The sequence below is a fragment of the Rhineura floridana genome, chromosome 8 (assembly GCF_030035675.1).
Source record: "Rhineura floridana isolate rRhiFlo1 chromosome 8, rRhiFlo1.hap2, whole genome shotgun sequence".
NCBI lineage: Eukaryota > Metazoa > Chordata > Lepidosauria > Squamata > Rhineuridae > Rhineura > Rhineura floridana.
This window is the reverse complement of record NC_084487.1, coordinates 52,757,198-52,771,754: the sequence shown is the minus strand read 5'-3', so window position 1 is coordinate 52,771,754 and position 14,557 is coordinate 52,757,198. Positions and strand designations below refer to the sequence as shown.

The 14,557-nt window shown below is 41.7% G+C and overlaps 1 protein-coding gene across 1 annotated transcript in view; it reads right to left on the bottom strand.

Annotated features, from left to right (window-relative positions):
- ANKS1B (ankyrin repeat and sterile alpha motif domain containing 1B) overlaps nucleotides 1-14,557 on the bottom strand; it is a 573,173-nt gene that overhangs the window by 536,965 nt on the left and 21,651 nt on the right. The window lies entirely within an intron of this gene.

The following is a 14,557-nucleotide window of genomic DNA, read 5'->3' as shown; positions in this document are numbered from 1 at the left end:
CAAGGAACAAGGTTTAGATAGCCTTGCCTTTCACTTGGTAGTTCACCACCTCCCCATGACTATATCTCCCTGTTCAGAACATCAGGAACCTAAGACAATTTCATGTTTTGGCCAATCTTTTTGTGAGAGTCAATCATTTTGTGAGAAGAACTTGTAGAGCCTTTGTTTTTCCCTGGTCCTTTTTGCTCCCATGCTACTCTGAGCTAAGCCCAGGTTTGATTTAGTGTGTCATCCAAACCCAAGCTTGTGGTTAAGCTCTCTTCTCACTAAACACAGAGCTGTAGCCAGGACCCTTGAAATGTAAAATAATCAAAGAAATTGCTCTAGTTACAACCATCTTGTCTCGCGATAGCTAGGAAACCAAAAGGATGGAATGAGACAACAAACTCGGATTAAATCAGTATACCGAATTCAGATGTAGAGATGTGAAGGCCCGGAAAAAAACCAGAAAAATTCAGGGGAAAAAACAGGCTTTTTCCAAAGCCATTTTTGTTTTTTTTCCTGAAAAATTGGGGCGGGGGGAAGAAAAAAAGGATTATGGAATGTTTTATTTTAGCATGATGAATAAAATGTTTCATTGAATCTTGGTCCCCTCCCTTTTTTCTCAGTTCTTTTTATGGGAATGGATGTTTTATGTCTGCTTGACACTGTGGAGAACTAGCAGAGACAAATAATTTTCTTTGTTATTAATGTTGATGGTTTTTTCTGGGTTTTTTTTTTTAAATTGTCTGCTCCTCATAAACTGGCAAAACAAAAGAGGTTCCTTACAGTTCTGGTGTTCCTTACAATTCAGGATCTTGTAGATCCATTTGTTACCAAAAAAAAGTAAATTTCTTAAAAAGTAAATTTAATTTGTAATAATTGTTCAAATAAAATGTACTTTTAATATACCAAATGTGATAACTTTCTGCCAAACCAACTTGTACATAATTACATTTTATGTTCCTGAAGTAACAAAGTGACTTTTAATCTGTAAAAAGTGCTAATATTGCATTTTTCCAATTTTTCCAAACATTTTCATTTTTTTCTGAACCACCCCCCCCCGAGAAAAAAAACTGTTTTTTCCATGGCTTCAAAATTTCCAGAAATATTTTCTCTATTCAGATGTAACAACAAAAACAAAAACAAAATTAACAGAAACTGAGGTTCACAAATCAACTTCAAACTGTGGTTTATGATCCTGGTTTCCTTGGCTACAAAGAAACTATGGATTGTTTGGGCTAGGGTCAGACATATTAACAAACTAAAGGTAAGCTAATCAACCATTGTTTAGCATCACATTTGAACCAGGCCAGTGAAGTTTACTCTGTCAGTTTGGCCTTGGTCAGCTGTCATTTGGGCCCTCCTTTCCAAAACAATCTCTTCATTAGGTAACAGGATGAAACAGTTTGTATTTTTTCTCTTTGCTCCTAGTTTCTTTTCCCATTTGTATTATGTCTCTTAGTTGTAAGCCATTATTTTAAATTGTTAAAAACCCCTTTTGTGCTTTTGCAGAAATATACATGCTTTATTTTTTTATTTATGATAGTGCTATCTTGCCCTTCCTCCTAAGAAGCCAAGGTGGCTAACAATGCTGACCAAGTTCAAATGAACAATTTAGCTTTCTCATCTAAATAAGACTGACATGCTTTACAACCTGATTCAAACTGCTATCATTTTGCATTTTAAAATTACTTGCTTATCTGCTATGTATTTGTAAATTAAAAAATTCTTAATGTATTACTTGATCAAATTATTTTGACAGTGAATGGTACTACATTGTGTTGCCATAGAAACAAGCAATCTTGCACAAATGATTAGAATGGCAGGGTGAACTTTGCAGGATCTGGGATTTGAAGGATTTAATACATTGTTCATACAATTACACAGAAACACATTAAGATTCTCTTGATATCTAGAGATGTGTGTCAGATTTATCATCTACTGTATATATTTTTATAATTAGATCCAAAATTTCTTTTTCTTTTCTTTTTTTAAAGATAATATTAGAAGACATTTTAAATGCTGTGGCAAAGGAACACACAGGAATTTAATAAAAGAAGTGGCATCACTATTAGGGTAATATGTACAAAACTGGTAAAGGTTATCTTTCTCTCTTATCATTATGGTCACTTTGACATCCCTTTCTTAAATCCCAGTGATAGTACTCAAGCTTCTACTTAAAGCTGAGCTGAAATTTACACTTCAGCTTTTTTCTATGAGAAATGGTGGAGTGAAAGGGGGGACAAAAGCAGAAAACTGGGGGGGAGTGAGAGAAACTTCAGAATTTTTTTTTTTTAATTTACCAAGTTCCATGCCTTGGGCATTCTTCCTTCGATCCTAGTTTTATCAGATGAAAGCAGGAAGCATTGATGACAGAGGCAGCTTTCAGTAGTCTTTCAGTAGTGGTCATGGGGAATGCCTGTTCGACTCCTTGGCCATTGACCTATGGGGTCCCTCAGGGTTCAGTTTTGTCCCCCATGTTGTTTAATATTTATATGAAACCGCTGGGAGAGGTTATCCGGAGTTTTGGGGTTCGGTGCCACCAATATGCAGATGACACCCAACTCTACTTCTCTTTTCCACCTAATGAAACCAAGGAAGCCGTCCAGACTCTGAACCGATGCCTGGTATCAGTGGTGGACTGGATGAGGATGAACAGGCTGAAATTAAATCCTGACAAGACAGAGGTGCTCCTTGTCAGTCGGAGGGCGGATCGGGGAATAGGGATCCAACTTGTGCTGGACGGGGTTACACTCCCCCTGAAATCACAGGTCCGCAGCTTGGGAGTACTCCTGGACTCGACTTTGAGCCTGGAGGCACAGGCCTCTGCTGTAGCAGGGAGTGCTTTTGCTCAGTTAAGATTGATATGCCAGCTGCGCCCGTTCCTTGATTTGTCAGACTTGACTATGGTGACACATGCACTAGTTACATCCCGATTAGACTACTGTAACGCGCTCTGCGTGGGGCTGCCCTTGAAGACTGCTCGGAAAGTTAAATTGGTACAAAGAGCTGCAGCCAGAATGTTAACTGGTGCTGGACTTAGAGAACGTACAACCCCTCTATTGTACCAGCTCCACTGGCTGCCAATTTGTTTCCGGGCACAATTCAAAGTGCTGGTTTTGACCTATAAAGCCCTCTTTGCCCAGGCATTTTAATATTTTTAGTATTTTAGTATTTGTATTTAATGTTTGTAAAGATAGTTATATGTTTCATCTTTTTTCTCTAATTACCTTTGATTTGTATTTAATATGGGTTTATTATGTTAATCTCACTTTTGTTGTATGTTTAAATTGTTGATTTGATGATCAGGTGGTTTTTAAATTGAATGTAAATATATATATTTTTATCCAATGTACACCGCCCAGACAGCCTTGCTATGGGCGGTATAAAAATTGAATTAAATAAATAAATATACGGCTTAGGTCCAGGCTATCTGTTAGATCGTATCTCCCCTTATGAACCTGCTCGGCCTTTGAGGTCATCTGGTGAGACTCTTCTCTCTATTCCATCTTCTTCGCAAGTTTTTCTTGTGCAGACACAGCAGAGGGCCTTCTCAGTGGCTGCCCCTAGATTATGGAACTCTCTCCCCAATGAGGTTCGTACGGCTCCCTCGTTATCGTCTTTTCGTACCCAGTTGAAGACTGTTTTGTTTAGACGGGCTTTTAATTAATAATGTTTATTATTTTTTAATCTATTTAGGATTTAATGTACTTTTAACTGTTTAATTGTATTCTTGTTTGATTTAATTGTTTTGGTTTTTAGTCTAATTATGTTTTAATTGTAAGCCGCCCTGAGTCTTTTGAGAAAGTGCAGGGTATAAATATTTTAAATAAATAAATAAAAAATAATAGTCTGGTTTGCATGTCACAGTAACCTAAACTATGGCTTATTGAGACAGGCTCCCAGAGAGGAGCTTGTAGTCACTTTGTTTTTCCCTGGTCCTTGTTGCTCCCATGATATGCTGAGCTAAGCCCAGGTTTGACTTAGTGTGTCATCCAAACCCAGGCTTGTGGTTAAGCTCTCTTCTCACTAAACATACAACTGTAGCAAAGACCCTTGTAATGTAAAAAGAAAAGAAAAACTTGGCCACTTAAAGGTAATCCCAGTCCCATCCAAATATTTATTTATTATTTATTTTATTTATTATTTTATTTATATCCCACCCTTCCTCCCAGCAGGAGCCCTCTCTGAAAGTCACTGATATTTCCCCTAACTTTGGAGGAGAATGAACAGGCCTGGGGCCAGCAGGCAGCCAGGTAGGGCAGAGGCCTGAGGGCCCCTGGGACTCAGAAGAGCCTCTGGGAGGGTGGTGCTTCCATTCTGCAATAGCGTCGGGTCACAGGCCTTTATTTGCAGTGCACCTCAATCCCTTACCCCAAGCCACAAATCACACCCTATGACCCGTAACTGATGCAGATCGTGGAGCTGTACCCTCCCAGACAGCATGCCCCGCAAATGCAGCTGATGTGGGCTTAAATAGGCCGGGCCATCCTGCCTCCCGCATTGCCATGTCAGTGCATGGCAGCCAAGCCCACGGTGGCTGCATGGGGGTTGTGTTGCTGCCCAAGGCCCCCCTCATGCCTGGTACCAGCCCTGAAAATGAATCATGCCACAAAAAGCAGTGGTGCAGGGGAGAAAGATTTTTACCTGCCCTTATTTAAAATAGAAGTCTGATATTGACTTACCTAGAAGTAAGTCTTAATACTGTTACTTTTAAGAAGACATCTATAGAAACCAGTTAAGGTTGTTCTAATTTTTAATGCATTTTGTCACAACCTTTTCTTTTTATCTCATCCTAACATTCCTTATACTTCACCTTTTTATCATTTGAATGTTATGTATATGCATAACTCAAATAGGAATATGTTATAATATGGATGTTGTTCACATGCCCTTTATCTTTTGCAATGTCTTATTCGAATATCTCTTTGCTCTCCAGCCTCTCTTTCTCATTATTATTAATCTATTTATTTATTATTTGATTGAACTGGGGTTGTTTTCCTGAGCTGTTGGATATTATGTTCTGTCCTTCTATGCATTTGAAAACTTTACAATAAACGTATTGTTCAAAAAATAATAATTTTATAGTTTAAAAAACCTATCATGCCATCTAATTTTATAGATTGCAGATATTTTTAAAATATTTCCAATATTTTATTCAAACGGTAAACCCCCTCTGAATACCGCTTACCATGAAAACCCTATTCATAGGGTAGCCATAAGTCGGGATCTACTTGAAGGCAGTCCATTTCCATACAAACAAACCAATGCATCATGCAAGATATGGTCCTGCTTCAAGAATTTAAGAAATATTTTAACAAATGATGGGCAGATTTATCTATGGCTGGCATAAGGACGTTCTCTAGGGAAAGGTAATTATCTCTAGATTATATTAAGTCAGCATTTGTTAAGCATGAGACAGTAAGCAATTGGAATCATGTCTGCAAGTATGTTGAGAAAGTTTTCTGTATTTTGGTCAAAGTAAACGTGAACTTAATTGTAATATAATTAACATGCATGTTTTTAAAAATGTAAACCACAGAGGACAGAGGAGAAGAGTGCAAACTTTTCTGCTCCTGACATGGTACTGATGCAAATCCCCCTCCCCTTTAAGCTATTCCCTTCCCAATACAAGTAGCCATTGGGGGGATTTTCATCAAGACCATGGCAGACAGGCTTCCTTTGCAGAAAAGGGTACTCTCTCCCTCCATCCCCTATAGTCTTGATGATGATTGGTTCTCACCCCATGGATGCTATTTAATTTTTTAAAACATGCATGCTAATTGTATTCATTCAATTAACATTACATTTAAGTGGTCCATGTTCTGTATTAAAATTAGACATTATGGTGAAATCCTGCTTGTAGGCATATACCACCCACATCACAGCAGAAATGCAGGATATTATGCAGCCCAATCACATGCTTATTTCCATTACTTATTCTGAAGTAGGACCTAGATCCTTTGATTAATTAAATAAGGTAATTAGTTCATGACCCAAACAAGGTTCCCCATCCCTGATTTAGAAGAAAAGGAGTCCAAGATGGGTGGGAGTTTCTAAAAAAAGAAATTCTAAAAGTGCAATGGCAAGCAATTCCAACAAGGAAAAAAAAAGGGGGGGGGGACAACAGAAGAAGTCAATGTGGCTTCATAAAAAGCTTAGAGATGACCTGAAAACAAAAAAGGACACATACAGGAAGTGGAAAGAAGGCCAGGCCACAAAGGAACAATACAGGCAGGTATCACGGAATTGCAGAGATGGTGTCAGGAAGGCGAAAGCTGAGAATGAGCTGAGGTTAGCGAGAGATGCCAAAAGCAACAAACAAGCTTTCTTCAGGTACATCCATAGTAAAAGACAGAGAAATGAAATGGTGGTTCAGCTACTCAATGAGGATGGCAAAATGATAACAGATGACAAAGAAAAGGCAGAAGTGCTCAATTCCTACTTTGGCTCAGTCTTCTCCCAAAAGGGGGTCTATGACCCTTCTGGGAAACATGAAGTTGAAGGGGCTGGATTGCAGCTTGAAATTGATAGACAAATGGTCAATGCAGTGATTACTAGAAGCCAATATGGATTTATCAAGAACAGACTAATCTGCCAGACTAATCTTATCTCACTTTTTGATCAGGTAACCTCCCTGGTAGACTGTGGGAATTCTGTGGACATAATATATCTTGACTTCAGCAAAGCTTTTGACAAAGTGCCCCATGATATTCTGATTAGGAAGCTAGCTAAGTGTGGGCTGGATAGAACAACTATCAGGTGGATCCACAGTTGCCTACAGAATCGTACTGATGTGCAATCACGTTTGAAAATGGAAATGGACTGCCTTCAAGTCGACTGGACTTATGGCAACCCTTTGAATAAGGTTTTCATGGTAAATGGTATTCAGAGGTGGTTTTACCATTGCCTTCCTCTGAGGCTGAGAGGCAGTGACTAGCCCAAGGTCACCCAGTGAGCTTCATGGCTGTGTGGGGATTCAAACCCTCGTCTCCCAGGTCGTAGTCCAACACTGACCCAGGGGAGGGGCAGGGAAGGGAGGAGAGTGAGGGGAGGAGATTGGATGGGTGGGCACTGGGCAGAAGGGAAGACCCTCTCCTTTCAAAAAGGAAAACAATGTGAACAGTATCATTGCTTTTCAGCGTTTCCCCCACCTTTTTATTCTACAGCAGGCACATGTAGCCTCCCACCCAAATTTAAAGCAAAGCTGTCCCTGGCCACATCCATACCTTATTAGATTTGTTCCGATGATCGTGATATTGATTACTAATACTCTCTTGAAAGCATTTTTGGCTGAGACCAACGCACGTGTCCAGACATTCAGTAATTGCCCTTGATGAAGGCTGTATATTGTTAGCCAAAACGCGTTGGGCTTTTTACAAGAATTTTTAAAAATACATGCTCCTAAATAAACTTTTGGTAATTTCCTACCTACGTTTTCCCCCTTTTTCTTCTGTCATTCTGGGGCAACCCCCCCTTCTGTTTTATTGGATGACACCCACTCCTTCGTTGTCACATCCATACCAGGCCTTTAGTTCACTTTGGACAGTCATAGCTTCTCTCAAACAATCCTGGGAAGTGTAGTTAGTGAAGAGTGCTGAGAGTTGCTAGGAGATGCCCTGTTCTCCTCACAGACCTTCAATCAGAATGGCTGACTGTTAAACCACTCTGGCTACTCTCAGTGGAATAGCTCTCAGCACCCTTCACAAACTACACGTCCCAGGATTCTCTGAGGGAAGCCATGACTGTCTCACGTGAAATCAAAGTTTGCTGTGGGTATGGCCAAGCAGCTGTGAGTCTGGCTTTTAGAACACTGACAGTTGGTTCTTACTGAGCATGCCCGACATTATAATTGGATTCCAGCCAAAATTTCTTAAATTAATTAAAAATCAGCCAGGCATTTTTTAAACTTTTAAACTGCAGAAGATGAAGGTCAGAGTATGGGACAAGGTCATTAACAGGATTACAGGTACTCTGTGAACATGGCTGATTTTTAATGAATTTCAACAGATTATGAACTCTCAGAGAAAAAAGTCTAAAAGGGCTCAGGGTTATTTTCCGCTCTTTTTAGAGTTTGAAGTCTCTATTCTCTCTCACTGTTCTGTGTTGTTGTTGTTGTTATGTGCCTCCAACTAGACTATGACTTATGGCAACCCTATGAATCAGTGACCTCCAAGAGCATCTGTCATGAACCACCCTGTTCAGATCTTGTAAGTTCAGGTCTGTGGCTTCCTTTATGGGATCAATCCATCTCTTGTTTGGTCTTCCTCTTTTTCTACTCCCTTCTGTTCTTCCAAGTATTATTATCTTTTCTAATGAATCATGTCTTCTTATTATGTGTCCAAAGTATAATAACCTCAGTTTCATCATTTTAGCATCTAGTGATAGTTCTGGTTTAATTTGTTCTAACACCCAATTTGTCTTTTTCGCAGTCCATGGCATCTGCAAAGCTCTTCTCCAACACCACATTTCAAATGAGTAGATTTTACTCTTACCCACTTTTTTCACTGTCCAACTTTCACATACATACATAGAGATCAGAAATACCATGGTCTGAATGATCCTGACTTGAGTGTTCAGTGATACATCTTTACATGAGGACCTTTTTTAGTTCTCTCACAGCTGCCCTCCCCAGTCCTAGCCTTCTTCTGATTTCTTCACTATTGTCTCCATTTTGGTTAATGACTGTGCCAAGGTATTGATAATCCTTGACGAGTTCAATGCCCTCATTGTCAACTGTAAAGTTGCAAACATCTTCTGTTGTCATTACTTTAGTCTTTTTGATGTTCAGCTGTAGTCCTGCTTTTGTGCTTTCCTCTTTAACTTTCATCAGCATTCGTTTCAAATCATTACTGGTTTCTGCTAGTAGTATGGTATCGTCTGCATATCTTAAATTATTTACATTTCTCCCTCCAATTTTCACACCTCCTTCACCTTGGTCCAATTCTGCTTTCCGTATGATATGTTCTGCGTATAGATTAAATAAATAGGGTGATAAAATACACCCGTCTCATACCCTTTCTGATGGGGAACCAATCAGTTTCTCCATATTCTGTCCTTACAGTAGCCTCTTGTGCAGAGTATAGGTTGTGCATCACGATAATCAGATGCTGTGGCACCCCCATTTCTTTTAAACCATTCCATAGTTTTTCATGATCTACACAGACAAAGGCTTTGCTGTAATCTATAAAGCACAGAGTGATTTTCTTCTGAAATTCCTTAGTCTGTTCCATTATCCAACGTATGTTTACGATATGATCTCTGGTACCTCTTCCCTTTCTAAATCCTGCTTGGACGTCTGGCATTTCTCGCTCCATATATGGTAAGAGCCTTTGTTGTAGAATCTTGAGCATTACTTTACTTGCATGAGATATTAAGGCAATAGTTCGATAATTACTGTATTCCCTGGGACCCCCTTTCTTTGGAAGTGAGATGTATATTGAACGCTTCAGTCTGTGGGCCATTGTTTAGTTTTCCATATTTCTTGACAGATTTTAGTCAAAATTTGGACAGATTCAGTCTCAGTAGCTTGTAGCAACTCTGTTGGTATGCCATCTATTCCTGGTGATTTGTTCCTTCCAAGTATTTTAAGAGCAGCTTTCACCTCACATTCTAAAATTTCTGGGTTCTTCATCATACGGTTCCTCCGTGAATGAATCTGTCATCCTGGCATCTCTTTTATTGAGTTCTTCAGTTTATTGCTTCCATATTCCTTTTATTTCATCTCCGTCAGTCAGTGTGTTCCCCTGTTCATTATTCAACATCCCTACTCTTGGTTTAAATTTCCCTTTCATTTCTCTAACCTTTTGGAACAAGGCTCTTGTTCTACCCTTTTTGTTGTCCTCTTCTATTTCTATACAGTAACTATTGTAATAGTTCTCTTCGTCCCTGCGTACTAGTTGCTGTATTGTTGCATTTAGGGTTCTGACTGTGTTTCTATCTCCTTTTGCTTTTGCTTTCCTTCTCTCTTTAACCATTTTAAGAGTTTCTTCAGTCATCCATTCAGGTCTTTCTCTCTTTTTAACTAGAGGTATTGCCTCTTTGCATTCTTCCCTGATAACATCTCTGACTTCATTCCATAGTTCTCCTGGTTCTCTGTCAACTAAGTTTAAAGTCTCAAATCTGTTCCTTATTTGATCTTTATATGCTTCTGGGATGTTATTTAAATTGTATTTTGGCATTATGACTGTTTTGTTGGTCTTCTTTAGCTTTACTCTGATTTTCGATACGACCAGTTCATGATCTGTACCGCAGTCTGCTCCTGGTCTTGTTTTTGGAGAAAGTATGGAACTTCTCCATCTTCTGCTACCAATTATATAATCAATTTGATTCCTATATTGACCATTTGGTGATGTCCACGTGTACAGTCTTTTCGGTTGTTCAAAAAATGTGTTTGCAAGAAACAAATTATTGCCTTCACAGAATTCAATAAGTCTTTCTCCTGCTTCATTTCTGTCTCCTAGTCCCCATTTCCCCACAATTCCTAATTCTTCTCTGTTCTCTACTTTTGCATTCCAATTCCCCATGATTATCATCACATCTTGTTTTGGTGTGTGATCAATTTCTTCCTCTACTTCTGCGTGAAATCTCTCCAATTCCTCTTCTTCTGTGTTTGCCGTCAGAGCATAGACTTGGATGATGGTTATGTTGATAGGTTTCCTGTTTAATCTCATTGATATCACTCGCTCAGACCTTGCGTTGTAGCTCCTAATTGCTCTTACTACATCACTTCTCACTATTAAAGCAACCCCATTTCTTCTTAATTTCTCATTTTCTGCATAAAATATTTTGTAGTTGCCTGATTGGAAATGTCCCATTCCTATCCATTTTAGTTTGCTCGCACCAAGTATTGTAATGTTGATGCGTTCCATTTCTTGCTTGACAATTTCTAACTTTCCCTGGTTCATGCTTCTCACATTCCATGTTCCTATTGTGTGTGTCGTACAACTCCGGACTCTCCTTTCGCATCTGTGTGCATCAACCTCTGGGCTTCCTTTTGGCTTTGACCGCTGCGTCATTAGTCACAGTGCTACTCGTACTTGTCCTTTGTTCTTCCCTAGTAGCTCGGTGAGTGCCTTCTGACCTTGGGGTCTCATCTTCTAGCATTATCTCGTGTTGCATTTTGGATACTCTGTTCATAGTGTTTTCGTGGTAAGAGACATTCAAAGGTGGTTTACCATTGCCTTCCTCTGAGTTTGGATGCATCTTAGTCTGGTGTTTAAGCTTTGACCATTCCACCTTGGGTGCTCCTGCTAGGAGTCTAGCCTCTTGGTCTAGACTCCTGACGGCACTGCTCTTAGCTTCTTCAACACTCTCAAACCTCCTCACCATGTTAAGGTGTGCATCCTAGAGCGGGACTGTTTTGTGTATCGCCGTCAAAATTGAGAGGGTTGTTAAGCAAGCGTTTCTGAGTTCAGTATAAATTTTGTAAGGTTTTGTTTTGAAATGAGCATATGGGAAGCATCAGAATGGCATGGGGGGTATTTTCAATTTAACATTGCGGAATGTGAAAAATCCACGATGGCTATAGTATACAGCCACTCTCGTGGCTGTATAATAACAGATACAGCAGCAGGATAGTAAATCAGATGCCAAAAACTATTTAAAAGTAGTTTTAACCTTTATCCAAAGACCAGCAGGGAGGGGATAATTTAAATATTTTTTTCAGGGGAAGGGGAAAGTTCCACAGTAGTGGCCTCCATATAAGATAGAATTTGGAGTAAGGTCTCATCTGCAGATCACCATTGTCATATGGAAATGTCATATGTTCCGGTCCCTTTCATATCCGCAGGGTTGTTGGTTGTCCTCTCAGCCAACCCTCAGATCTCCAGCTGCTGCTTCTTAATGCCAGATCGGTACAAAATAAAACCTCCCTCGTCCATGATCTGATTATGGATGAGGCAGCCGATCTGGCATGCATAACCGAGACCTGGGTGGGCGAGCAGGGAGGAGTTAGTCTCTCCCAGCTCTGCCCACCGGGGTATTTGGTTCAGCATCATGGTAGATCTGAGGGTCGGGGAGGTGGGGTTGCTGTGGTCTATAAGAGTTCCATCTCACTCACCAAGCACCATGTCCATGCAGTTATGGGTCTGGAGTGTTTGCACCTTGTGTTGGGCCAGAGGGACAGACTGGGAATCCTTTTGGTGTACCGTCCACCTTGCTGCCCAATGGCTTCCCTAACTGAGCTGACGGAAGTGGTCTCGGAGGTATTGTTGAGATTCCCCAGACTATTAGTACTGGGGGATGTCAACATCCATGCCGAAGCTTCTTTGTCTGGGGCAGCTCAGGACTTCATGGACGCCATGACAACCATGGGGCTGTCTCAACATGTTAGTGGCCCAACACATACATTGGGGCATACTCTCGACCTTGTTTTTACTACTGGACATGGGGATAGTAATCTGGATGTGGGGAGTCTTACATCTCTCCCTTTGTCATGGTCAGATCACTGCTTGCTGAAGTTTAGACTTTCAGTGGCCTTTTCCCTCTGCAAGGGTGGGGGACCTATTAAAATGGTCCGCCCCCAGAGACTAATGAATCCTGAAGGTTTTCAAAGGGCTCTGGGGGATTTTCTGGCTGATAGGACTGGCGCTCCTGTCGAAGCCCTGGCTAATCTGTGGAATGCAGAGATGACCCGGGCAGTGGACACGATCGCTCCTGCGCACCCTCTCCTTTGTAGAGCTCATACAGCTCCTTGGTATACTCTGGAGCTAAGAGCGATGAAGCAAGATAGGAGACGGCTTGAGCGGAGTTGGAGACGAACTCCTGACGAATGCAATTATGCCCTGGTTTGTGCTTCTACCAAGCGGTATGTAGGAGCGGTGAGGGCGGCGAAGAAACAACATTTCGCCGCCACTATTAAGTCATCTCTCTCCCACCCAGTGGAGCTTTTTAGAGTTGTCCGAGGGCTACTCCATCCTGGCCCACAGGACATGGCAGATACATCGGTAGCCCACTGTAATGAGTTTGCTGAGCACTTCCAGCATAAGATCTTATGCATTCGTCGGGACCTAGATTCCCATTTTATGACAGTTAATCCTAATGAGGTGTCTGGAGCACAGTCTAGTCATGTTTTGTTGGATGAGTTTCAGTCGGTTCAGTTCGAGGACGTGAACAAGGTGCTTGGACAGGTACGTGCAACCACTTCGGTACTTGATCCTTGCCCCTCTTGGCTTATAAAAACTAGTAAGGATGGAACAGCTGGCTGGGCCAAGGAAGTGATAAATGCCTCTTTACGAGAGGGAGTGGTCCCTGGCTGTCTGAAAGAAGCGGCGGTGAGACCACTCCTGAAAAAACCTTCCTTGGACCCAGAGGACTTTAACAACTATAGACCAGTGGCAAATGTTCCATTCTTGGGCAAGGTCTTGGAACGAGTGGTTGCTGACCAGCTCCAGGCGCTATTGGATGAAACCGATTATCTAGATCCATTTCAGTCGGGTTTCAGACCTGGTTTTGGCACTGAGACGGCCTTGGTCGCCCTGTGTGATGACCTATGTCGGGAGAGAGACAGAGGGAGTGTAACTCTGTTGATTCTCCTTGATCTCTCAGTGGCTTTTGATACCATCGACCATGGTATCCTTCTAGAGAGACTTGCGGAGTTGGGTGTTGGAGGCACTGCTTGGCAGTGGTTCCGCTCCTACTTGGCGGGCCGTCTCCAGAAGATAATACTTGGGGAACACTGCTCGACACCGTGGGTTCTCCAATATGGGGTCCCGCAGGGTTCGGTCTTGTCTCCCATGCTTTTTAATATCTATATGAAGCCGTTGGGTGCGGTCATCCGGAGTTTTGGAGTGTGTTGTGATCAGTACGCTGATGACATGCAGCTCTACTTCTCCTTTTCATCTTCTTCAGGTGAGGCAGTCGATGTGCTGAACCGTTGTCTGGACGCGACAATGGACTGGATGAGAACTAACAAACTGAGACTCAATCCTGATAAGACTGAGATGCTGCTGGTGGATGGTTTCTCTGGTCAGATGGTGGATACATACCCTGTCCTGGACGGGGTTACACTCCCCCTAAAGGATCAGGTTCATAGTTTGGGAGTCGTTTTAGACTCTTCCCTATCACTTGAGGCCCATGTAGCCTCGGTGGCACGGAATGCGTTCTACCAACTTCGGTTGGTAGCCCAGCTACGTCCCTATCTGAGTAAGGAGGACCTTACATCAGTGGTTCATGCTCTGGTAACCTCATGTTTGGACTACTGCAACGCGCTGTACGTAGGGCTACCTCTGAAGACGGTTCGGAAGCTACAGCTAGTGCAAAATACGGCGGCCAGACTGCTAACAAGAACTAAGCGGTCTGAGCATATAACACCTGTTCTGGCTCACTTGCACTGGCTTCCAATATGCTACCGGGCCAGATTCAAAGTGTTGGTACTAACCTATAAAGCCTTATATGGCGCGGGACCACGATACCTGCAGGAACGCCTCTCCCGTTATGAACTGGCTCGTACACTACGGTCTACTACGAAGGCCCTCCTCCGGGTCCCAACCCATAGGGAGGCCCGGAGGGTAGTAACAAGATCTAGGGCCTTCTCAGTGGTGGCCCCCGAATTGTGGAATAGTCTCCCTGAGGA